Genomic DNA, 24,162 nt, shown 5'->3' with positions numbered 1-24,162 from the left:
ACAGGGCCATTTGCAGCCAGTCTCTGCTGATTACTAGTCTTCAACATGTAAAGGCTGTGCATTTTAATATATTTTTAATGTGCACACTGCTGCCCTCAACTGGTTGAGTTTCCAACTGGTTAATAGGGAGGCTGAGAGATTCTTAAGGAAGAAAAGAAAAGGCATTACCTTTTTGAGCAAAAGATGTGTAGCATTATCCCCAGATAAATAAATCATATTAATGGTTAATAATGGGCAATTTATCACTATAGTTCTCCTCTGAGAAAACTTTTTACAAGAGACCCAGACAATACGAGTCTCTGGCTGGATTGCTACTGCAGTTGTTCAATCAAAAAATAAAATAAAACAAAGGTTAGTCTGGAAGTTATGCTTTGTGTTCTATGGATGGTTTAGAAATGTGGTTATAAAATGGATAACGTTAACTTAAAAGTAAGAGCCTGAACTTTTAAAAGAGGTTACAAGCAAATTGGAGAGAATTCAAAGGAGAGAAAAATATGATTGTAAACAAATGGGATATTCTGATTTTTCGGCCCTGGCCTCAGCCTGTTGGAACACTTTGTCTGATGAGACCAGCACCCTGCGGGACCTAGTGCAGTTTCACAGAGCCTGTTAAGACAGAGCTATTCTACCAGGCATATGGTTGAGGCAGCTATGGTTAACATCTGGAGGCCTCCCCAGTCAACTTTTTCCAATTTTCAATCAAATCTTAACCATCAACCTTGCTAATATTGTTATTATTTTCTTGACCTATCACCTAGGTCCCTTGGTGTGTAGGTTCCAAAAATTGCGCTGGTCTGGAATTAGTCACCACTTGGTAGCTTGTAATGTATTAATGAGGTGTCTAATTGTTATAAATGTTTTTTATTGTTTTATAACTTTTGTACACTGCCCCGAGCCTGAAGGGGTGGGATATCAAAACTAATAATGAATAAATAAGAGAAGTGGCCACCCAATATGGTGATTGAGCATACTGACTTAAAAAAACACAGGAAAATCTGAGGGAAGCCTTATCAGGCCTTTCTTGTCTGTTCAGTTAGGAAGACCATTAAAGCCAAACAGTTGCGACTAAGCTTTTCTTTTAAGCTGATTATTTATTTCAAGAACCAAACTCTCTAGGGGGGTCTTTAATAGAAGTACAAGCTTCTTCGGATCAGCTTGATGCTGTAGGGGAAAGAGCCAGAGGAGGATCTTGCTCTGCATTCGTAATTTTGTCTATGGTTCTATATTAAGGCAAGAGTTTTAGGTAAAGATGTACTGGAATTAGTTCAAAGTGAGCACAACCAATTTGTTAACTGTGAATTTATATGATGAGCTTATGCTGGCATAGATATAAATTTTAGTTATGGCAGTGGTAATTGCACTTCTAATTTTTTAAAAAAGTAATATTACTAGCGCAATAGACATTTGAAACATATGGGGAAAAGTAGAAGTCAGAGTAAAAAAGAGGGAGAGGAAATGAATATTGGCAGTTTTCAGATATTTGTAAAACTATCTCCAATAAAATTCAACGCCACCAGGGAGAACATCGGATGAGAAGCCACAGGTTTTGTTTGTAGCAAACACAGTTTCTGGATGGCTGTCATAAAATATCATCCCTAATTGCAACATGTAGCCAGACTGAGGAGGATTAAATTCTCTTTCATGGGGGATTTAAAGAGTAGCCGTAATGATCAGACCAATTCACAGCATTTAAATAATAGCATTGTAAATGAATAGATCATATAACCCTTGAGTGAGGTACCTAGTGTCTGTTTAGGCCTATTATTCTTGTTATTGTTGAATGTCAGAAAGCTGCAACCGTTCTAAGGATATGATCTTCAGACATGCCTGAACCATTGGCAAAGTGAGATTCCCCCTACAAACCATATAGCTACAGTAGACCCACAAGAGCTCCTGTTTCTTACTACTTGAGCAACGTGACCAGGGGAAACTCACCACCAACACTACTCAACTAATGGTGGAGATCCTTCTTCCCCCTCCCCCCAACATCTTGCCATCCTTGCAGTAACCCCATCTGCTGTGCACAGAGATTGGGAGAAGCACAGTGCAGATTTGCTGCTGGGACCTGACCATGTTACCAGACACCTGAATATATGCAAGGACAGACACATTTCAAAGGGCTGGTATCTACAACCAGCAATATCAAAAGGAACAATTCTGATTGCAGGTGTGGGACTGTATCTTTGAATCTTGCTCGTCAAGAAGCCTGTCCTGCACATAGAAAAAAAGAGCATGTCATGGAGAAGTCTAGATCAAACTGACATTCTAATTTTGTACATGCAGGGAGTCTATTTGTCATCTCGGCATGAGACATACAAGGGCACCTATTCAGAACCCTAAAATGGTAGAGGTGCGGAAAAGCTTTGGCCCTTGATACGCCAGTTATAAATTAGTCCAATATATATGTTTATGATTTGACATGATACAGCAGTGTCTTCTGAGCACTGTTATTCTGTATCAACCATTTCTTCATTTCAAAAGTATAAGAACAATGTGCTCTATTCTTCCACTCTGCTGTGTCCTTGCCTTTTTCCACAGAGTGCTTTTTTAAATGGGAGAGAATGTGTATTATAGAACATTAATTAAAGACAGTGGTTATATAAAGCAGCATGACATGTAGAAGAGAAAGAGAGATCGAGCGGTGGTTCTTGCTCTTGTCATTATTTTACTGTCTGCTTTTTTAAAAAGTATATTATTTATTTAATTTGTTTACTATTCTATACTCTCCTACTGTAGTACTTCAAGACTTGTAAAATAATAATAATAATACATAAAACACTCATAAAATAATAAATGGGATGGGAACCAGTGTGGTGCTGAGGCGGAGCTTCTATGGGGCCGCCTGGGGACAAATGCCCTGGGCGGCTGCTGTTCATGTCACATGCCCCCCCAATCGCCTCCATACTTCTAGCCTGGGCAGGGCCGGCCCCCTCCCGTGGACAGTTGGTGCAGTGGGGCTTGAGGGTGGACAGACTTTGGCACTCCTGGAGCTGAGGGCATGTCCCACCCGGTTCTGGCACACTGTGTGGCTGCAGGGGCATTTAAGCATGGCTTCGCTCCCGGGCTAGGGTTGATGCGGCGACTGTCTTGGTGAGCAGCGGCGGTGGCTGAGGCTGGCTGGACAACCTCCCAGTAACAGGTAGGAGGGCTCACATAAGGGGGAAGAGGTCCTCAGGGGCCCCCACTGCAGACCTGTGCTCAGGGGCGGCTGACGGGGGCCAGGGCAGAAGGAGGTTTTTCGACACACTCCCAATATGGGCTATTCTCAGGTACTGGGAGGACATGTGCTGAACAAGTTGAGCCCCCCCCCCCAATATGTGTAATATGTCAGCTGGGTCAAGATCTGGGTGGCAGTAAACCACCCAGGCCAAGATCTGAGCAAGCAGAGGCTGAACGGGCAGAGGCCCAGAACATCCTGGTGCCCAGAATCAGGTGAGGGCAATGGGAGAGTGGGGAGCAGAAAAGGGGGGGACTTGCTCTTTGAGTTCCCTTTGAGCACCCTTTGAGTTCAATCAGTCAACCAATTACAAATCTATCTAATAGTAGTACTGTCCGGTCCACATTTTACTAGCTTTCTTGCAAGAATATTATGGCACACCTTGTCAAGGTATGCTACATCCACAGCATTCCCTTCATTTACCAAGCTTGTAAAAAAAAGAGATAAGGTTAGTCTGGCATGACTTGTTTTTCAGAAACTCCAGGCTGACTGGATGGTGCTCTTGCTCAAGGGGCAGGGGCGGGAGCAGAAAACTCAGATTTTGCCCCCGACTCCATTTTCCCTAGCTATGCCTCTGGTGTGGTGTGTTGACTTTCGGCCAGTCTTTCTTAGCCTGGTTTACCTTAGTGAGGGCAAAATGGATGAGGGGAGATCCATGTACGTTACTATGAACTCTTTTGAGAAAGAATAGCTTAAAATGCAATATAATATTCCCTTTTCCTTGCAGGTCAAAAATAGGGTACTCACTAGAATTGCCAACTTCCAGGAGGAGGCCTGGAGTTATCCTGGGAGAAAATGGCCGTGTTGGAGGATACGCTATATGGCATTACTAGCAGGCCCAGCCATCACAGTCCGCAAACCACACAGATGTCCATGCAGGTCCAATGATCCCCAGCATAGCCTTTTGGGGTGATCAAATGTAATCCCTCTTTCCCTTTTCAATGCACATCGTTATATGGTGCTGTCTTGTTTTTTTAGTACAAGGTAACCCTTCCCATTCCACAGCGGAACTGTCCAGAGTGTGAATCCCGCTGTCCATGAGGCTGGTTGACACGCACAGTCCTGGCTTGGGTAAGGCAGAACTGGGGCAAGCAGGCTATCCCCGTCAGGCAGCAGAGGCAGGGTGGTGAGGCGCTCAGATCGAGGCCAGCTCCCTGGGTTTGTATAGGGCCATGTGCAAAAAAAGCGGAGCAGGTAGTGTTGGTTCGCCCCTACCCCGCGGATTTTCTTAGAAGAAAAAGGCAAACTCCGACTCGCTTTTAGTAAAAGAGAGCTGTGCCGAATATGGGTGAGGAAGTGGATTAGTGGTGTTTGGATGTGAGGGAGGGCCGAGTGAGGTGTGTGAGGATGAGCTGGATGTGTGTTGTGTGGTAGCAGTGGGTGAGGCACAGAGAGTGAAAGTTACCTGCGTGTGCGGGGGGACCCCACCTGACGTCTCACACGGCAAAGTGTGTATGTGTTTCACTTCCACTTGTATTACCTAACAGTATTACCTATTTACTGTTTCCACTGCTCATCTCTGCCTATCTGCACGAACATTCTAAGCCCTCAGGCCATAGACAGGCAGGCTGCACGAACATTCTAAGGGTGACAGTTAAACAGAGGCAGCTTCATGTTCTGGTGCACTAGGAAAAAGACGTTTTACCTGGCTCAGGTATGGACTTCCGGCGGTTTGAAGGTCCGAGTACCTGCCAGCAACAGGGAGGGGTGTCCTGTGAAAATTTGGGGGCTTGGCAGTTACTCACTCAGTTTCTGCTTTTAGGTTCCAGAGCAGAGATGAATATGTTCAGAACAGCATCCATTTATTAGCAAGGAGATTCAGGGATGTGAGCAACTGGTATGAAGTGAAGGGAGTTAATGCAGCCTCAGTTCTACGAAAGAAGCAAAACCCAGCTCCCCATGGGAGTCAACCAACTCACACAAATATCAGCAGGGGGAAGCAGACTAAGCCCATGGATTGCATTGTCAAAGAGCAGAAATCACAATTAGGGTTCACTTGAAACTTCTATAGACGTTGTCCCATCATATTTTTATCCATTCTGCACAGATTTCTGTCTAAGTTCTGTCTCCCTATGACCCTGTTATATCCCATCCAAGGATACTGCACATAGACTTTGTGCCAGCACTAAACAGATTAAAACCTTAACACCATTCCAGACTAAGGAGCAATTAGTCAGTGTAAACGAAACTTTTAATTGCACCTGTGATTTATTGAGCAGAAGCCAAACAATTAAGATTCATTCTTTGACATGACCAATGAGCTGCAGAGAATGGCTGAATGTTATTGAAGAGCCATTTCCATCTGGAGAGTTCAGGCCACCCTTCTTCATCTGAAGGGACCATTTATATACTCACTGCCCTTAACCTGAAAGGCTGACCACTCTTGTTTGATAGCCTTCCTCCAGCAAGGAAGAAAGCAACTGTGTGCAGTTAAGCTTTCAGGAGCAAGAGCTTTCTTTACCCATAAACCTTTTCCTTGAAAATTATATAGGTGTCTATTTTGCAATAAACATCTTAAATATTTATACAGCAATTCCCCCAAGGGCTCAAATAAAACCATATTATTTTTCCCACATTGCAGCCATGGGTTGAAGCTTGCCTAAGACTACCCAGCATATTTGTGCTGAAGTTTAAATTGGATTAGAGAATATCAGTTCATAGCTAATGCTTGCTACTAGCGTGAATCCATATCCAGACATTCAAAGAGTATCCATGACTGATTTATTGCTGGTGCACACAGACAGCTCTCCAGCCAATAGACGGGGGGTGGGGGGTGGTTGCCCCTTTTTACAGCCCCTGTTGTGCTGTAGTTTTTCATTTCTCTCTCCCTCTCTTATCTGCCAGATAAGATCTTTGTATCCAGCCAAATCCTTGTTGGTATTTGGAACTGGAGTGAACCAGGCGTAAAATGAAAATAAATGACTAATTTCTCCTAATAATGCCTGATTTCCTGATTTGATATCCTGCATTAATTCTAATTACTTATCCAGAGTCAGGGCATTAATCAACATGTTAAAACGTCTTCTTCCTTAGCAACACTGATGCACCAAGCAGCTGGCACAGCACATGTGCCTGTATGCCAGGGATGTGCCTTCGTTCAGACTGCAGCTTTCTCATGGCAATGGGATCCTCATCAAATGAATAGGGATCTTGGGTTTTACTGGCCTGGTTAGTAAGTTACAAATTTGAAAAGCAGTGCTAGAGATTCATGACAAGGTACAGATTTGTCTAACGTTGTAATTTCCACCTATGCAACCTAAACAGCTTGATGTACTTAGGTCATAAAGAATTGATCTGTAATGGCAGCAGTTTTGAAGACTCTTCATTCCATCATCTGTCTCTTTGTAGCTTTAATACACATAATTAGGACTAATCTAGTAGCCATATCCCCATTACCAGTGGCTCCAAGTAGAACATCCTGAAGGCATTTGACCAGCTCCAGATCTACCTCTCTATCACATTCCTGTGCTTGTGCCTGTTTTTGTTATTTTGTTATTTTGCTGAACAAAGTAACAGAATTCACAGTGGCAAAAGGGAAACAGCTTAGCCTCTAAGTACACAATGCTGCTTTACCTGTTGTGACATATATCAAAATTTATTTTATTTATTTAAAAATGTATGTTTCCCTTTTTTTCACGAAGTTCGGAGTGGCTAGCAGCAAAATTCAACCATAGTACAACAGAAACATTCAAGGTCTCTTGGGACCTGTAGTTCCTCAGGCAGTTTTTAGCCTGAACTGTAAATAGGCCGCTTTTTTCAGCCTCAAAAAGTACTATAAAAAAAGGAACATAGGTAAGTGTGGAAAGGGGTGTGGGGTGTGCGTGTGCTGCGGGGGGGCTGTGGGGGGGTGCGGGGAAAAGGGTGAGGGGCCGGGGGCGATTTTCCACCCCAGGCGTGCGCCCAGTGCACGACGCATCCCCCCGCACCCTTGGTGCTCCACCACTGTGTCACATTCCTCCAATTGCCCACCTCCAATTGAGAGCTGCTATCTTCCTCAGAGAGATCCCCAATGTGTTCCTCACCTAAGTATCGTCTGTTCACTCTGTCGAGGAAATCTTCCTTTTTCCTAATGTCTTGAAGGATAGATACTTGTGACTCAAGCTGCTGGCCTGGACCTTCTTTTTTAAGAGAACAACCAACTTACACTTGCTGCAGGTATAGCTACACACATCCTCTGGCAAAAAACCCCCAAACATGCTCCAGCTGTTGCATGCAACTGGAGCAACTCCCTTGCCAGCCATATTTAGCAGTTAAGTAGTGCAGAAACAGACCTCAGGGCCTCCTTTCAAAAACTCCTGCATGAATTTCTTTTAAAAGAAGTAAAAGAAATGTGCTAGATATGTTAGGGTTTCCAAATCTGCATGGGAGTCCTTGGACATAAGAGCCATAGTAAGAAGGAGGATTCCAAATAGTCTAGTCTTAGGCATCTTCACTGTGAAGTAAATCTCATTTTGTTCAATGGGATTTGCTTCCATGCAAGATGGCTGCCTAAAAAGTAAGTATCTTTTTTGAGTGAAGAGTTCTCATGTGAGGAGTACAGGGGGAAATTCTATCTAGATCAAACCAAGTTTGTAAAGAAATTGCACCTTTTAATCGGGCTGTCAACCTCCCCACTGCAGCATGTATTTAGAAAAAACATGTAGGTATGTCTTGAATTCCAGAAATGTAGCAGTCCCCACCACCACGCAATCTCCTTTGTGGGTCTCTCCTGATTGGCTGGCGTGCTGTGTTGGGGCAGGACCTTTTTGGGGCAGGAACCTGAGGTTTGCTCATTTGCAAGGATAAACGTTTAAATGTTTAGGCGTTTAAGTAGGTTTTCGCTTGTTTGCAAGGATAAATGTTTAAGCGTTTAGGCGTTTAAGCGGGTTTTCGCTCGTTTGGAAGGGAGAATGGTTAATCGTGTAAGTGGTTTTTTGTTATTCTAACTGAAATCAGGAAGAGGCTGCGTGTGCATCGCTCAAGATCCGCCGAGACTGATTGATTGCTAGACTTGCGTTACGCTCCATGGCGGGAATTTTAAAAACAGATTGGACCCCCGTTCCTCCCCACAAAACTAGATTGAAAGCGTGCTAAGGAGAAAAGTTGTACATGCAAGCAGGTTCTGCCAGGACGTGGGATAAGGGGAAGAACCAGTGCCAGAAACGGGATGAATCCCTGTTCGTCACTCAAGCAGTGGGGAGTTCTTCCTGAAACCTGGTTATTTCCTGTGAGTATCATATGATTAATTGACCGTGGGGAATCAACACAGGTTGAGCAATCCTGCCTTTTCCCAGTGACCTGAATACAAGGGGAACTGGACCTGTTCTGGTTAAGACACCTTGCACAGCTTAAAAAAAACAGTGCAGAGGCTCTTTACCTGTGACTTTTATAGAGCTCTTTCTCATCATGGTGCAACCTTTAAATGCTGATAGTGGCTCTATGACAACGTAGCTTCTGGCAGCTGCCTCCTGGTCTCTAGACAGAAATGAATTACTCTTCAGGGAATAAATCTCCTTTCAGGAGTTGAAAATAAACTAAGCCAAGAGCCCTTTAAACAGACAGGTGGTAACACACTCTGCCAGTATAGGAGCTTTCGGCAAGAAGATTAATACACACCAAATAAGGAGAAGGAAGAGGAAAGCCTCACAGTTGGTTCTTTTTATTAGGCTCATTGCTCCTGGTGAATTAAGGAGCCACCCGCTACTCACAGCTCTTGCTCTGCTTACTATTTGTGGAGTCTCATATCAGATGACAGTAAAATGCTGAGGGCATGGCATCTGCTGAAATTAATTTGGTGGGCGGGAGCAAAGTCTTTAAATGATACCTGTGGATTATTGACCTGAGTGACTGTAGTCTTTACACCATTGGCACACAACCCACCCATCAGACACCAGAATGTGGTGCTAAAGAGAAACAACAAGAATAGTGAGCTCTTCCTGAAGATGATTTAGTACATGGTATAAGATTACCTTTCAGAATTAATCTGTAACAAAGTGGTTTTATTTTTTTCATGTAACAATAACAGGGCAAGGCACTAGAAAGGCATACAGCTTCTGTTTGTCTAATGAACAACATTACAGGACTCCAAACCAAGTTAAAGCCATTCTCCCATCTCTGCATTTCATAGCTTTTACATAGAATCTGCTTTTGCTGTTTAAGCAAGGCATATCTGAAGATTCTTTGTTAAAGTCTTACTGTAGTATAAAAGAAAACATAATTAAAAACTCTTTGAACAAAAACCGGAGTCTTCAAGGATCTTGGTCTTAATGATTGATAACTTCTCTTTGTATTTTTCTAAGTGACAAGTCTTTAACTGTGCTGTATGGATGCTCAACAGACACTATGCAGACAATTGATTTTCACTAAATGTTGAGTTTAACTATGTCTTCACTCTGTTCAGACTGCTAAAAGAAGAAGATGAAAAGTTTGGATCTATACCCTGCCTTTCTCTCCTGTAAGAAGTCTCAAAGTAACTTACAAACTCCTTTTCCTTCCTCTCCCCACAACAGGCACCCTGTGAGGTAGGTGCGACTGAGAGAGTTCTGACGGAACCATAACTTGGCCAAGGTCACCCAGGCTGTGTGTGGAGGAGTGTGGAATCTAATCCGGTTTTCCAGATTGGAGTCCAGCTGCTCTTAACCACAGCATCTCACTGGATCATTCAGTTGCGATGTTGCATGTAACTGGGAGAGAAAGTCCAGTAAGAATCGCCAATTTAATAGCAGTTTAATAAGGCTCATAATGCATATGTCACACTATGATGAGTCTATTTCCTTTGTATGTCTTCTTGATCTCAAGTCATACCAGCTAACAGAATCATCCACAGAGTTTCCAAATTTGTAAAATTGCTGCATGGAATTGACATGGGCTTGGAGGCGGTTTTTCCCCCAGTGTGGTACATCTGAGACTGATGTAGTGTTTCCTGAATAAGTGGTCTGCCGAATAGGCAGTTCAGTGAGAAACGGGCAACAGTGGGATTCTCCACCAATGTATACCAGGATCCTTCTTTAAGAGACTAGGACCCAGAAATAACAAGAGCGCCTTCTGCACATGCAGAATAATGCACTTTCAATCCACTTTGCAGTTGGATTTTTACTGTGTAGAATAGCAACATCCACTTTTAAACAATTGTGAAAATGGATTAAAAGTGCATTATTTTGTATGTGCAGAAGAGGCCAAAGACAACTATGACTAAAGAAAATAGATTTTATTGAAAAGGAGGAGATGCTGCCAACAAACTAGAATGTTGCAAACACAGGGAAGAGATGGGTGTTGCGAAGGGATGTTAGTAATAGTTCTATTCAAGAGGTCTATTCAGAAGGGAAATATGACATCAATACTGATGGGATTAGTATTGTCTGGCAGGAGATTCATTGTTCTACAGCTTGCATTCCATTAAGGCTGTGGAGAAGAATAATGATGTTAGTGTTTGAGTCAGCCCTCCTAAGATGTCAGCTGTCTTCTGTCTGGACTCCATTTTGCCCCTGATGGAGCCATGTTGAACCAAACAAAGACCATACACATACAGAGAGAAATGTTAACGCTATCATAACTGCCCCTTAGGATTATGGGAGTAGTCTGCTCGCTAACAGTAGTTTCAGCAAACTGTAAGCAGGTTGGTTTTCATCAGTAAAATGAGGTCAGAGCAAGGTAATAAGGAAATCCAGGTAGGAAATGTAGATGGATAGCTGGTAAAACTCTCCTGTGGATTGGTTGGGAGGACTGACATAGTTTGATTCCAGATGTGAGAGCACTCTGATTATTAGGGAACTCCATCACAAACACAGAGGGATAGAGAGCACACAGAGACTGCACCCAAAATTAATGATTAAAATGAGATGTCTCGCATAGAGGCCTTAAAGAAGAAAATGGAACTATGTAGGCTCACAAGCCTATACAGACATACATATGTTTGGGAATAAAAGGTGAAGGATCCTGCAGAAAGAATTGGAATGAGGGTTGGGGACCTGTTATATTAGAACATTGTTCTACCAGGGCTAAGGTCTGCTGAAAAGTTGATCAGGAAGAAGCTACTGCTGCCTGCTGGAGGCAGTTTTTCCTGCATGAAACCACAGCTCCACTTTGCCTTTGGAAAGAGTTAATTGCTGGCTTGGACAAAACGTCTGTATTTATAGGAGTGTTGTGTTTTGGAGGGGTGTACTGGAGGGAGTTTTTAGTCTTAGCCAGGACATGACGCCATCAACAGGTTCTTGCAGCAGAACCCGGCTGGAGGTGGAGTGGGTGGAATTAAGGAGGCTGAGCAGCTAGAGAAAAAGCTTTTGTTTGTATTGCTGCTCTAAATCTTTATCTTATCAATGGAATAGAGGGAAAAGCATTTTTAATAGGACTTCTATATATTGGGGACATGGTGATGGTAAATCAGAAAAAAACCCTGCACTTCTCAATTTACCTCTTTACCACAGGTATTTAGGTAAGGCAGAGAGCAAAAAGTCTAGCTACCCTTATTTCTTTTAACTTGTAGGCTCAGTTTAGTCACTTCAATGGCTAATATTTTTACTTAAAATTTCCTTCTAGAAAGAGTTTTGCTGTGCCAGAATGAAAAAAATATATCAATCCAAGTATGTTTGTGCTGAACTAAATTCCCTACAAAGCTAGTTCGTAGCATCCTTCCTGCCTGGCCTTCAAGATATTAAAACCTGGATCCTCAATGAAGGGGCAGGGGAGAAGAGAAGGAGACAGAGATGCTTCCAGTTGTCATTAACCATGAGAGGGAGAGCAGCACCTAGTTCCATCCTGCACCACCTGCAGTGGCTGGGCTAGCCAACATACCTTGTGCTCCACTTTATCATAACTTTAAAAAAGAGAACAACCTAATCCTTTATTAAATACCATACAGCCAGCTACACAAAAACCTATTTAACACAGCACATTTTTGACAGTGTACAAAATGTATGTAACTGCATATTAGAATAATCCTTGAACTGAAGCAGTCATTACTTCTGTTTGGCACAACTGACAAGCAGAACACAAAGTGAAACTTTGAAAGAATTGCTCTGCCCTTCAAACAGCATATAGTTCAGTATAGGAACATCACCAAATTCCCATAGCAGAACTTTCTCAAGTGTATCTGACTCTCAATCTCTGCTTGGAGAAGAGGATCTTGGCTTAATTCAAACCAAGAGGAAAAATATACTCAGGTCTCAGAGGGCTTTTGTAAGCAAGAGATACTGAAACTAAAATGTAGTAGGTTGTGTTACAATACCACAAAACAATCAAAACGGTTTAGGGAAGAACCAAGAATTTAACAGGACAACACCATACCAAGGCTAATTTATAAAGCAAGATAAGCTATATTTAGTATCAACAATATAAGTGCAAATAAATGCCAGAAAGTGTAAATATAGTGCAAACCAATATCACTTCATATGACTGCATCTAAAAGACTGCACAATCTATAATATAAGAAAATTCCAATTAATATAATAAATCCAAAGTTGGTGTATGAATGATGGATAGGTTTTCCAGATAAATAATTCCTGTTTTGTAGGGAAATCCAATTTCCCCTTCTTGAGCAACATACAAAAAGGTTTATAGGAGGAAAAGATTTTCTCATAGTAACATGGCTGAATACTGTCATCAAAGCCCGAAAACTCTGTCTTCCTCAAATACCATGCTGCCAAAGGTGCTCCAGATATTGCATTTTACACTCTGTAACATTTGTACGACATAAAATAAACATAATAACATATAATCACTGAAATATATGAAAAAGTAAGTAAAGAGAATCATGTCTCCAAAGTAATATGCAAAGTACACAAAATAACAAGTTCCAACAATTTTGAATGAATGCAACAAGGCTTTAGGATAATCTGAGTTGTGCGTAAAGATAGACATCTTATTTCAACCAAAATTAATTAACATACAGCTGGAATCAATAGTCAGTAGTCACAAAGGCGTAGGATAACACATTATCATGATCCTAGCATCTGTAAAAAGTTAGCTGCTGCAATCACTATCTGAAGGTAAAACTTAGTTCTGCAATTAAAGGGCCAATGCGAGGTAAATGATAAAAAACAAGAAAAATCCAGATTTTGATTTAATCTATTCGGTTCATAAGTTTGAAGTTTGTTTATTAGTTTAGTTCCTAATGGATGTCTTCTTGGCATCAAATGAGTATGGTGTTTAGGTTTGTATTTGTGTAAAATGCAAAAAGAAAAATCCTTATCGGAATGCTGGTGGTCCAAAAGATGCTGGAGAAGGGGGGGTGGTGGTATCAAGATATTTATGTTTTATTTTGGGCCTATGCTCTGAAATTCTTAATTTTAAAGACTTGGTGCACATCCCAATATAAAGTTTTGGGCAACCCCCCCTTCCCTTGCAGGCACCCTTGGATGTGGGCCTTTTGAGTGTCCGCCAGCTTTGAGTGTGCGGTGGAATGACTCTCAGAAGCTGTGTTTTTAGGCATTTGGGAGAGAAAAAGCTACTCAGCCTCCTGGATCTCTGTCCAGCATGGCTCCCTCTCTTTCTCAGCTCCCCCTTCCCATTATCTCTTGGTCACTGACACCTCCTAACCTTAAAAGAGCATCTCCTGCTAAAGGGCTAATGCTTTAGCTCTTTTTTTTTTTACTGTGTTGCCATTAAAAGACACTGTGCTGTGATTGCAGTTCCCTTTTGGTTCTTTCACTCCAGTCTATGGACAGATGCATTTACACGTTTTGAGAATGGTGGGATCAAGCCCCTCCCTTTGGCTTCTCTGGGTAAGCATCTCCAAATTGGGTGTGGAGTAATCACAGAAATCAGACCAGCATCATCTAAATTAATAATGTGTTTTCTAAAGTAATAGAAATACACACATCTCTATTTGTTAATGTAGGGAAAGACGCCTCCTCTTGGAATTGCAAGCTTTCAGTAAAAGTTCATAACTCTGTGCCATGTATGGAGTTCTCCCCTATTTTTAGCTTCATATAGTTATCACTGTAATTGAACAAATCCTAAGGTCTGAGTCAGTTCTGAGTCAAAACCTAAGGTCTGAGTCAGCTGGCTAATAAGAAGACCCCCCCTTTCTTGTGGTTAGGAGCCTTTTTACCCCTTTCATGCTTTCTCCTTTCTAAGTCACCCCAATGGCCTACCGATGGGTGACCCTCTAACACTTGAGGCATCCCTCTTGTGTGTTGACAGCACCTCCATATGTATCCAGGAAAATTAAATTAGGGACCACTGCCTATACCAAGGTGCAGAGCTTGGTAGCAGCACTTTACTATAGGAATGGGGGGAACTCTCAGAAATAAAGCAGGCAGGACATAGAATTTAAACCATGGCCGTTTCCGCACGGCCTCCTTGCGCCCCCACACCGCCAAGAGTGCTGGTGGCGTGGGGGCGCAAGCCCGCTCGCACGCAAGCGTGCGAGCAGGCCAAGCAGAGGCTGCTGCAGGAGAGGCGGCTCCGCACGGAGCCACCTCTTCGCCCTCCTCCGTTCTACTCACGATGTCCTCGTCGTCGCCTGCTGGCCGTCGGAGCCCCGCCCACGCTGCCCTCCGACCCCTGGAGGTCGGAGGACAGTGTGGGCGGGGCTCCGACGGCCAGCAGGCGATGACGAGGACATCGTGAGTAGAACGGAGGAGGGCGACGGCGTCTTCCCGGAGGCGCGGTTCGCACCGCGCCGCCGGGAAGACACTTCCTCCCCAACAACAACCCTTTAAAGGGTTGTTGTTTAGGGTGGCCTGACGCCGCCCTGGGGGGAGGGAAGCGCATTCAGGTCGCCGCTGCTGCGTTGCAGCAGCGGCGCCTGTGCGAACGGCGGCCTGGGGGCGGCGTTTTTACTGCCCCCAGGCCGTCGTTTATGGGCCATGCGGAAACGGCCCATTATTTAGAAATATCAATCAAGAAAAGCAGCAGTCTCCCTCACACACACACCCCATATGGACAGCCTAATATCTAAGCAATAAAAGCACACAATATAGGTCCTCTGTGTTCAAAGCCACACAATAGTGAGGAAATTGGGGTGGGGGTGGTGGCTGCTACTGCTGTAGAGTTCTGGGATTTCGTGAGAGGCTATATTAGTACTGAAAAATGTTGGAGGGTGAGTGTTAAGGAGGCTCCAAAGCTGGAATTGGTTTGGAGCCAAAAGAACTGGAATTTTACTGATCAATTTGATTCTAACTATCAGGTGGAAAAATTATAGATGCAAAAATGGTTTATCCTAGGTTGTGGTGTGTGTGTGTGGGGTGTGTGTGTGTGATTGGAATAAATCAGGCACTGTCTGATCTAGAAAATGGACCAAGACCCAGGTGTGAACTCATGGTCATATCCCAGGAAATAATAGTGGTGATTATCAGTTTGATTCTTCCATGCATTAAGAATGTGTTATCATATTTAATTATTCAGACATTGCCGCCATTTTTGAGTGGGGAAGGGACTAATTCACTTAACCCCTATTTGAGCTCTTTCCCAATATGTTAGGAAGGGCTTAGGTGGAGTATTAGAGCTGCTTTCTTATTGTCCTGCTGGGAGAAATGTCCTGCGAATTGAATGTGAATTCTATTGAAACATGGGGGGGGGGGGGGGGGGGGAAGAGTTCCCCTTGTGAATATAGTTTAATATCATAACATCTCCTGCCTTTCCTGTTCTTATGGAAAAGGGACCATTTGCCTTTCAAGCCTCTGCAGCTGAGGTGTGACTTTCACTATTCCCTTTATTCTCTCCCAAGGTAGGATATGTGCATATCTGAAAAAGCTGGATAGCTCTTCTGCTGGGAGATGAGTCATCCCCACCTTGTTTTTTCCCTTGAATCCTATTAGCCATTTGATGGAAATGCAGGGCATCTCTTCACAGAGTGATCAGCAATTATCTTTCTACCAGAGTTGGAATTACCTTTCTACCAGAGAGCATAAATCACATACCACATAATGCACACACTGTGTCAGACTACCTAGTTCATGCAGTTATAGGAGTAGGTCACAAAATTCTGTATGACAAGATTTCTTTCTGAAATCTAAGGAAAAATATACACAGGGAGCTAAATCCCCCCAAATAGTAATGAAGGCACCAATGCCTTTAAGAAATAAATGGTGCCTACAGTGGCTATTGGGGCAGTTGCTATGCAACCACAAAAACATTTCTAGTCTTCAAGTCTTGGATTCTGTTAGACAAGGAAGGGCCAGAATTCTGTCACGTGCTGTTTGTTCATTTGTGGGAGGACTCATCAGGGCAAGGCCCAGCAGCAATCACTGAGTAACTTTCACGATTCACCCAGGATTGACTGTTTCAGGGACCCAAGTAACCCACATCCCCCAACTCTGAGGGAACCCAGGGTCCCACCCTCAGTGTCCATGCACCAAATCAGCAACACTTGGCATCTTTAAGGCAAAGCCTTATGCTCCATTGATTGACATACTCTAGCCCTCTGAGCCAGGGGTACAGAAATGAGGAAGTGAGCTGGGATGTGGGGATGAGATTTCATGAGAAGGGTGGAGATGTCAAAGGGGCTTGGCCCCAGAATGACCCAGACCCTTCATAAGAAAAGGGAAATAGGTCAAGGAGGTTACTGTGGCTCTGGCCCCTGAGACTGAAAGGAGTATGGTCAGGAGAGAGGTGGAGGACAAAGGGGAAGGAAAGCACATCCTCTCTCAGTTCAAGGCTTGTTGCAGGGTACTCAGTGTCCACTGTTGGGCAGGTGTTTTACAATCCGCTTGTTACTAGTCAATATCAGCTATCCAATGGAAGCTAATGTGGTGCAGTGCTTAGAATTTCAGACTAGGATCTTAGAGACCCAACTTAGAGATCCAACTCTACAGCCACATGTTTCTGGCCTACCCTACTTCACAGGATTGTTGTGAGCATAAAATAGAGAAGAGGTTAATGATATAAACTGTGTTGGATCCCCACTGCAGAGAAAGATGGGATATAAATGAATATAATAAATAATATTGCTGAAAATGGGGACCAGATAAAGGTAGTTGGTTGGTGAGTAGGAATGAGAGAAGAAACCAGGGAAAGGTATTGAGGTTTTAAGGGGAAGAGGAAGAGGAAATAATATGGAGAGGGGATATGGGGGAAAACTGAAGTGCCTCCTATAAGGTAGATGGAAGGAAAAAAGGTGAAAATAGGGGCAGATAAAGGTAGGTAGGTAGGTTGGTGTTGAAAAGGAAGCAGGAAAAAGAGAGGCTATGGAAATTTAAGGGAAGAGAAAGAGAACATAACGAGGTAGGGAAAATGTAATGCCCTCTCCCCCAAAGTCCTGGCTAGTTCCCTACTTCTAGTATCAATGATAAAAATATGTGGACCCTTAAATTCAGAGATTAGGCCACGTTCAAACAAAAAAATTTGCAGAAAAATGTGAAAAGTTTAAAAAAATGTCAAGAGGATTTAAATTCCCCAAACACAGGAATTTTGTTTGTACTTGTGTGGACAATGTAAAGGAATGTCTATGCAGGACTGGACTGACACATGATCGATCGATCGATCGATCAATCAATCTTTATTAGGTATAAAAACCATCATGTATCAAAAGTATAATAGAAAGAGTGATATTGCACGACACGATCACATCATTGATGTGAGTTCCAGGATGAGTTCAGGGCTGATTTTACTTTTGCCTATATTTGGAGCCCCAAAAATGAATTGCTTCATATGTAACCTGAATTAACTGTTACAAAAAATTATGTTATTGGGTGATTGTAGATGTGTGCGTACACTGTATCGAGATGTCAGAGAAGGCCCAATGGGCCAAAATGCATATTGTCTTAGTGGTTCCCCTCCATTAAAAACAAAACAAAACAAAACCCTGTGAACATATCAGTGTAGGCCAAGAACTATCACATTTTTATCCTTTTGCTCCTCTCACTCAAGGCAGACTATATGATTCTTCCTTCCTTTTGTGCACCTCTTACAACAACCCTATAAGATAGGTTATGCTGAGACATAATGAATGCCCAAACAGACTCAGCGTGGTGAGTGGGATTTAACCTTTGCTTTCCCTAGCTCTAGACTGACATGGTAAACAAGATGCTACCCTGGCTCATTGAAGATCCATCTTTCAAACTGCCTTCTACTTTGAAAAAACTACTGCCTCTCTCCCTCCCTAGGCAGCTATGTGTGTGAAGGAAAGGATGCATGCATCTGGAAGATGCTTTGAAAGTCTTTACTGCCTTATACACACCTACCTGCCCCTGGCCTGGCCTGGCTGCAGCTTACCTGCCTCAACTAGCCCTTTGCCTGAAGGATTATTAATTCACAGTTAACTGGAAGAACTGCCTTTTTTGTGTGTCCCAATGTTTAGCTTGGCTGAGAGACCAAGAAATCTTCCCTGCTCCCATCAGTGTCCAGGATTCTCTAGACACAATTTCTTTTCTGTTGCTGCCAGCCCAGTCCCACATTTCCCACATCTGCAGTTCAGGCTAGTGCCTCTGAAAAGGCACCCACTGGGTTTCTCTATCTTCCAGTTCCACCTGCATCTTCACAGATGGCATGGCTTGTTATGTGTGCTATTGTCTGCATTCAGGAGCTCTGCTTTTATGTACCAGCAGTGGTCCCTTTGACTGGCAGGTGTCTTTTGATTGCCTCATCCAGCTCTGAGTTTGGAAGTGTGCTATTTCTCTCCTGATATTTTCTCCCTTTTAATCCTTTGATTTCAGAGCCAAATGAAAGTTCCTCCCTTCTGCCTAGGAGCCCCAGAAGATAGCAGTGAAGAGACAAGTTTCATCTTTGCAGATTTAAAATAACATCCTGGTAGCCTTCTACCCTCAAAAGTTGTTGCGCTGCTTATCCATTTCAGAAGACTGAGTTTCATCTCTTCTGACTGATAGAAATTGTGCTATTCTCCAAGGATCTCTAGAATCTAAAATGCATCTTTGATGAGGAAGAAAATTATGAAAACCCCTGCCAGCTAAGGTTTCCTTTTCAGAAACTGGAAAAGAAGTAAAGAAACTGTATAATTGGGAGAGGGGAGTGTCACTGAACATGGTGGTTTTCTTAGGAGGGGGTTCTGCACAGCTGTTGCTAATCCAGTCTTTGACAATATCCGAGCAATTGCTTCGGATGTTGACAAATCACTGTTTTCACCTTTCACATCACTAAATGCAATTTCTAGGAAACTGCAGTTCTTGCTACAGTAAGCGCAATGCTTATATGTGTTTTGGTTTGGGATGGTGGTTGCACAATTTTCAAGGGCACCTGTTGGATCATGCCTGTGACTTCATGGTGGGGCAAGCAACAGATCCCTTCCTTAACCCATGCCATTGCATCTGGGTGTCTAGCTGAAAAAGTGGACTAGAACTTAAGCCACAATAAATGAGGTAGTCTTCAAGGTACCACAAAACACATTTTGGTTTTTCAGAGAAAAAAGAATAAAGACATCATCTGGAAGCTGTATTTATGGAGCATTTTTGCTAAGTGTATTGTTGGGTAGTCAGAGAAGCAGCTCGTGAGTCCATTCTATAAACACCTTGTGGGGATCAGCTAAACTTCATAAGAGAATCATTGTCTGAGAGAAAACCGACAACTGAGATGAAGCCAGAGATGAGGCTACATGAAGAAGGGAACATGCACACCAAGGGTATATCTGTATTACAGACTTAAATGCACCTACTGAGTAATTCTTTCTTCAAGAGGACTCTGTGGCTGTTGCTCTATGATAGGAACTACTGAAAATTGTCACAGAGTATTCTCAGTACTGTCAGCAAAGAACAACTCCCAGAACGCTTTTAGAGGAGTCATGGCAACTAAACTGGTATAAATCCTTTATAAGACTTCACTGTAGATATTAAAGCGCTATAAACCTTTTGCAGTAGTAATCTTCAATTGGCAGACCAGAATATGCAATAAGATGCATATGGAAGAGGGGTCCATCTGTTCAGAAATTCTGTGTCTATTCCTTCCAACACAGATAATCAAGTATGCCCTTGCAGTCTTTTCCCAGTGAGAAAGTTCCTTTTGATTTTAGTAATTCTAATTTCTTTTATATCTGAGTCCAAATTGAGTTGATTTCCAGATATGGTGGATTTTAACATTCTGCCCTACCCATGCAAATTTCTGTTGTTTTCATATCCTAGAATGATGTGTGTGCACTTGTTTGAACAGAAGGACAGTCTGGCATACAAATGATTGGCTGGGCCAACACTGAGATCCTAACAACACTTTCCTGGGAGTAAGCCCTATTGAACAGACCTCAATAGGCTTCTGAGAAGATCTGCTTAGGATGGCACTGTAACCATTTGCTGAATCAGCATTTGATTTCCTGGGTTTGTCCATGTGAACTACCAGTCATAAAGTCAGATTCATGCTGAAGGAAAAGAATTCACTGTGAAGGCTCACAAAGCATTATATCTGCCTTCCCCCATAAGATCAGAAAAGTATGAAGTGTCTGTATAATATTACTTGGTACATGTTTTCAGATGCGCTAATCTCAGAGATGCAAAGTGTTTACCTAAGCCCTTTCCCTAATGGAACCAAACCTGTGCCTAAATCAAACTTTATATAAACCCTTAGTCAGACCTTCTCATTCACAAAGTCAAATATTTTCTTGGGAAGAGCCAGCTGACAAGTATACTATGTTCCCTGGTCTTTCCCAGAGGACCTTTATGAAGATTTCATTATTTTTTCTCAGAAAGGCTTAAGTTGCTGTACTTTCTATCTGTCCAATTGTGAATAACCTCTGATAAAGTGATATAATATTTCTAGTTACCCAGTATGCTATATGGTAGGAATATTAATTAAAAAGTAAACAATAAAAAATGTTTGAATGAAAGAAAGTGTGAAAAAAGAAAAAAACCCATTTATTTGTAAAAAAAAATTCCTGCAGAATTTTATGAAGAGAAGAAGGCCTAGCTTCTTAACCCCAGTACTTTAAATGGAGGTGAAGGCTGATTTATGCATTGCAAAGTCCTCATGCCTGCCATGGGGAACTTTGATCTTTATATGAACCCTCTCTGGAGGGTTTTAGCTGCCGGACGTGAGGCATTATATACTGTAACGCTGTGTTTTAATAGAGGTTTTAACTATTTAATCCTATAGAGCACAGGTGTCAAACTCGTGGCCCTCCAGATGTTATGGACTACAGTTCCCATCATCCCCTGCCAGCATGATGCTGGTAGGGGATGATGGGAACTGTAGTCCATAACATCTGGAGGGCTGCGAGTTTGACACCTATGCTATAGAGCCATATATATGTTATTATAGTTGTATTTGTTATGTTTTAAACTGTGCTCTACTTCGATTTATATGTTGTGCACTGCCCAGAGCCCTTTGGGGGAGGACGTTATATAAAACTAATAAACAAACAAACAAATAAATAACTAAATATGTGTGTATCCAATTCGGGTTGAGACTATGGCATGCAGGGTGAAGGGGCTTCAGCCTTTTCCTGCTGCCTCCATTCTCCAATCTCAGATGATCCAGGGGAGCTGTTGCTTCCTCCACTGATAAATGTAATGATAACTACACATAGCAGAGCAAATAGTGGATACTCAGAGCTGTATCTGTTAATGAAACCAGTAAGGGGAAATCTTGAAGCCCCCTTTTCCAGGTGCACCATGCTTAATCTACATTGTACCCACGCAAGTTACAACCGCACCCACTCCCTGAGGGAAGTCAGAGGCCCCAAAAGGGAGCGAAGCCTGTTGCTGAATGTAGATGTTTGGTAGCTGTTTGTGGCCAAGGCACTGCCCCTCTCACAAACACATGCACACACCGGCCTTTACTGTCAAAAATCCTGTCAGGGAAATTAACATATACAAAGTTGCCACCAAATCCTGAGGAAAAACAAATGGAACTTATAATAGAGAGGCTTTTGAAAGATAAAACAAAACTAGATTTTATTTAACAAGCTTCTCTTCTCAGGTTGTTGTTTCAGAGAGGTACTTAAGCGTTACTTTAGGCAGACACTTCTTAGAGATTACAGAGCAAATGCAGGTTGTTGCTGTTACAAGATTTTGCTTCACTTAAAGATGGCTGTTTCAGTTACAGATTTCTTCACATATGGTTTTCTCAGGTTAGGGTAAACCTTTTTAACACAGTTCAGAACACTCTCCTGAACTCCCACCCTTAAAACTCCACAGGGTCTCACACTGGCTTGGGACAGTTTAAGCTCTGGGGATTCACCAAGCCCACGCTTAACTCTGCCAGTTAAGCGCAACACACTCAAGCGCTCTCCGGCCCTATATCTGGGTGTTGTTTCCTCATGAGACACTTGCCAAGCACTGTGTGCACTTAGGAGCGTTCCTGTGAGATCAGTTTCTCTCTTGTTTCCCATCAACCAGCCCTCTAGCTTCTTGTGAAAACAAAGCTGTTTCCTCTCAGTCTGAGATCTCTTTGAGAATACAGGCCCCTTTGGCTATTCTCCCATTAAGGCCCACTCTGCCTTCTGACTAGATCTCCCCTGACTGACTTTGAGGACTGACACGATTTGTGTGACACACAAGCACTCCCACTACTTTCAAAACTCTGCCTATCTCCCCACTGTCTTTCTGACAGGATTCTTCCTTCTTTTATATCAACCAGCGCACCCTGTCTCTGGCTCCTGGCTACTGCATCACAGCCAGCCAATCAGGTGGTGCTCTGGTTAACACTGTGGTGCTCCTGCTCTGGCTAACTGCACCTTTGCAAATAAACCTTATAGAAGCCTAATCTGGGAAGCATGGAACTCCTAGGGTGTATGAGATCCCAAGATCTCATGGTGGCCATAAGGACTTCATGATTTTATGTGACTTCGTAATCAATCCTGACAAGAATTCATGCTTAAATTTTCATCCTTCAACCAAGCTCATTTAATCTCAGAGAGTCTTTTTAAGACATAAAGTGCTCCTGCTCCAGAGAATACTCGTGATCCTAGACAGGATGTTAGCTTGGGGCTTTGTCTGCTGTGTATGGAAGTTCACAGTGTTTTCCAGTAATGAATCAAGCAGCTGGGCTGGGAGGAGACCTTAATGTGGGTCTCCAGATGTTTCCGAGAAGGACTTGGTGCACTGTGAACTCGGCTGATCAAAGCTTCTTGTTACCTGCTGATGTGCAGATGCTCATTACAGAGCAGCCAGGAAGAAATAAATGCTTCCTTCTGCAGCTGTTCTTGGGATTACTAGCCTTGAGACTTAACAATTGGTCATTTTTCAAATAGATGGCTTATTGCCAGAATGTAGGCAGTAATAATTTTCTGATCTTTGCGTGTGTATTAGATGAATCTCTTATCATCATGAAGCTCATGATTAGCAAGAGTTATAGTGTTCTTTCTAAAGTAGGTCATGTAGATTGAAGACTGCACTGCATGAAATCGGCAGTTGTACTTGAGCTTCAAGGAAGAAGGTTTTACTCTTGTGATTTTGGTTGGGTACTAGGGCATGACAATCACTGGGATAGAATCTGCTGCCATATTTAGCACTCCATTTTCTTCCACTGAAATTCCACTAGAGGCTGACTTGCATCTGGAAAGGGGGGAAATGTATCTGGGGAAAAATTCTCCAGAAGGGGATTCTGACACTCCTTCATGTCATTGCAAGACAAGCTCCTTCCGTCACTCACTGATGTTTATCCTAATAGTACAAGGCCAAAGCCATCTTGGCTTGCTTGGACGGGAGGATCAACAATGATATGGCATGTGAGTGCTCAGTCCAGTTTTAGAGTTTAATAAGCACAGGGGACACAGAGAATACATTTTAAAAGAAAATAAGCCAGAGGATATACAAAAGCATTGTACTTGACAAACTGTTATGACTCTTCAGCTCAGTTTAGACATCACATGAAATCATGGCTTTTTAAAACCACAGTTAGTTTGAGAAACCAGGAGTTTGCTTACAGATGATGATTCATATTCTGATTTTGACCAATGAAAGAGAGTGGGGCAAATGCAACTTTTACTGTGTCCCAGGATTAAAGTCTGTTTCCCCCAGGATTAGGTGAGGTTGCACTTTTGGGGAGGTGGGCAAAATCTTGTCCTCATTGAAGAGAAATTTATAAAGATACTGGCATGGGCCTTCTGCAGCTACTTTGTGTAATCAGCCATTGATGGATAGCCTCAG

The sequence above is a fragment of the Sphaerodactylus townsendi genome, linkage group LG02 (assembly GCF_021028975.2).
Source record: "Sphaerodactylus townsendi isolate TG3544 linkage group LG02, MPM_Stown_v2.3, whole genome shotgun sequence".
Taxonomy (NCBI): domain Eukaryota; kingdom Metazoa; phylum Chordata; class Lepidosauria; order Squamata; family Sphaerodactylidae; genus Sphaerodactylus; species Sphaerodactylus townsendi.
The sequence above is the reverse complement of the archived record's forward strand: the minus strand, read 5'-3'. Positions refer to the sequence as shown.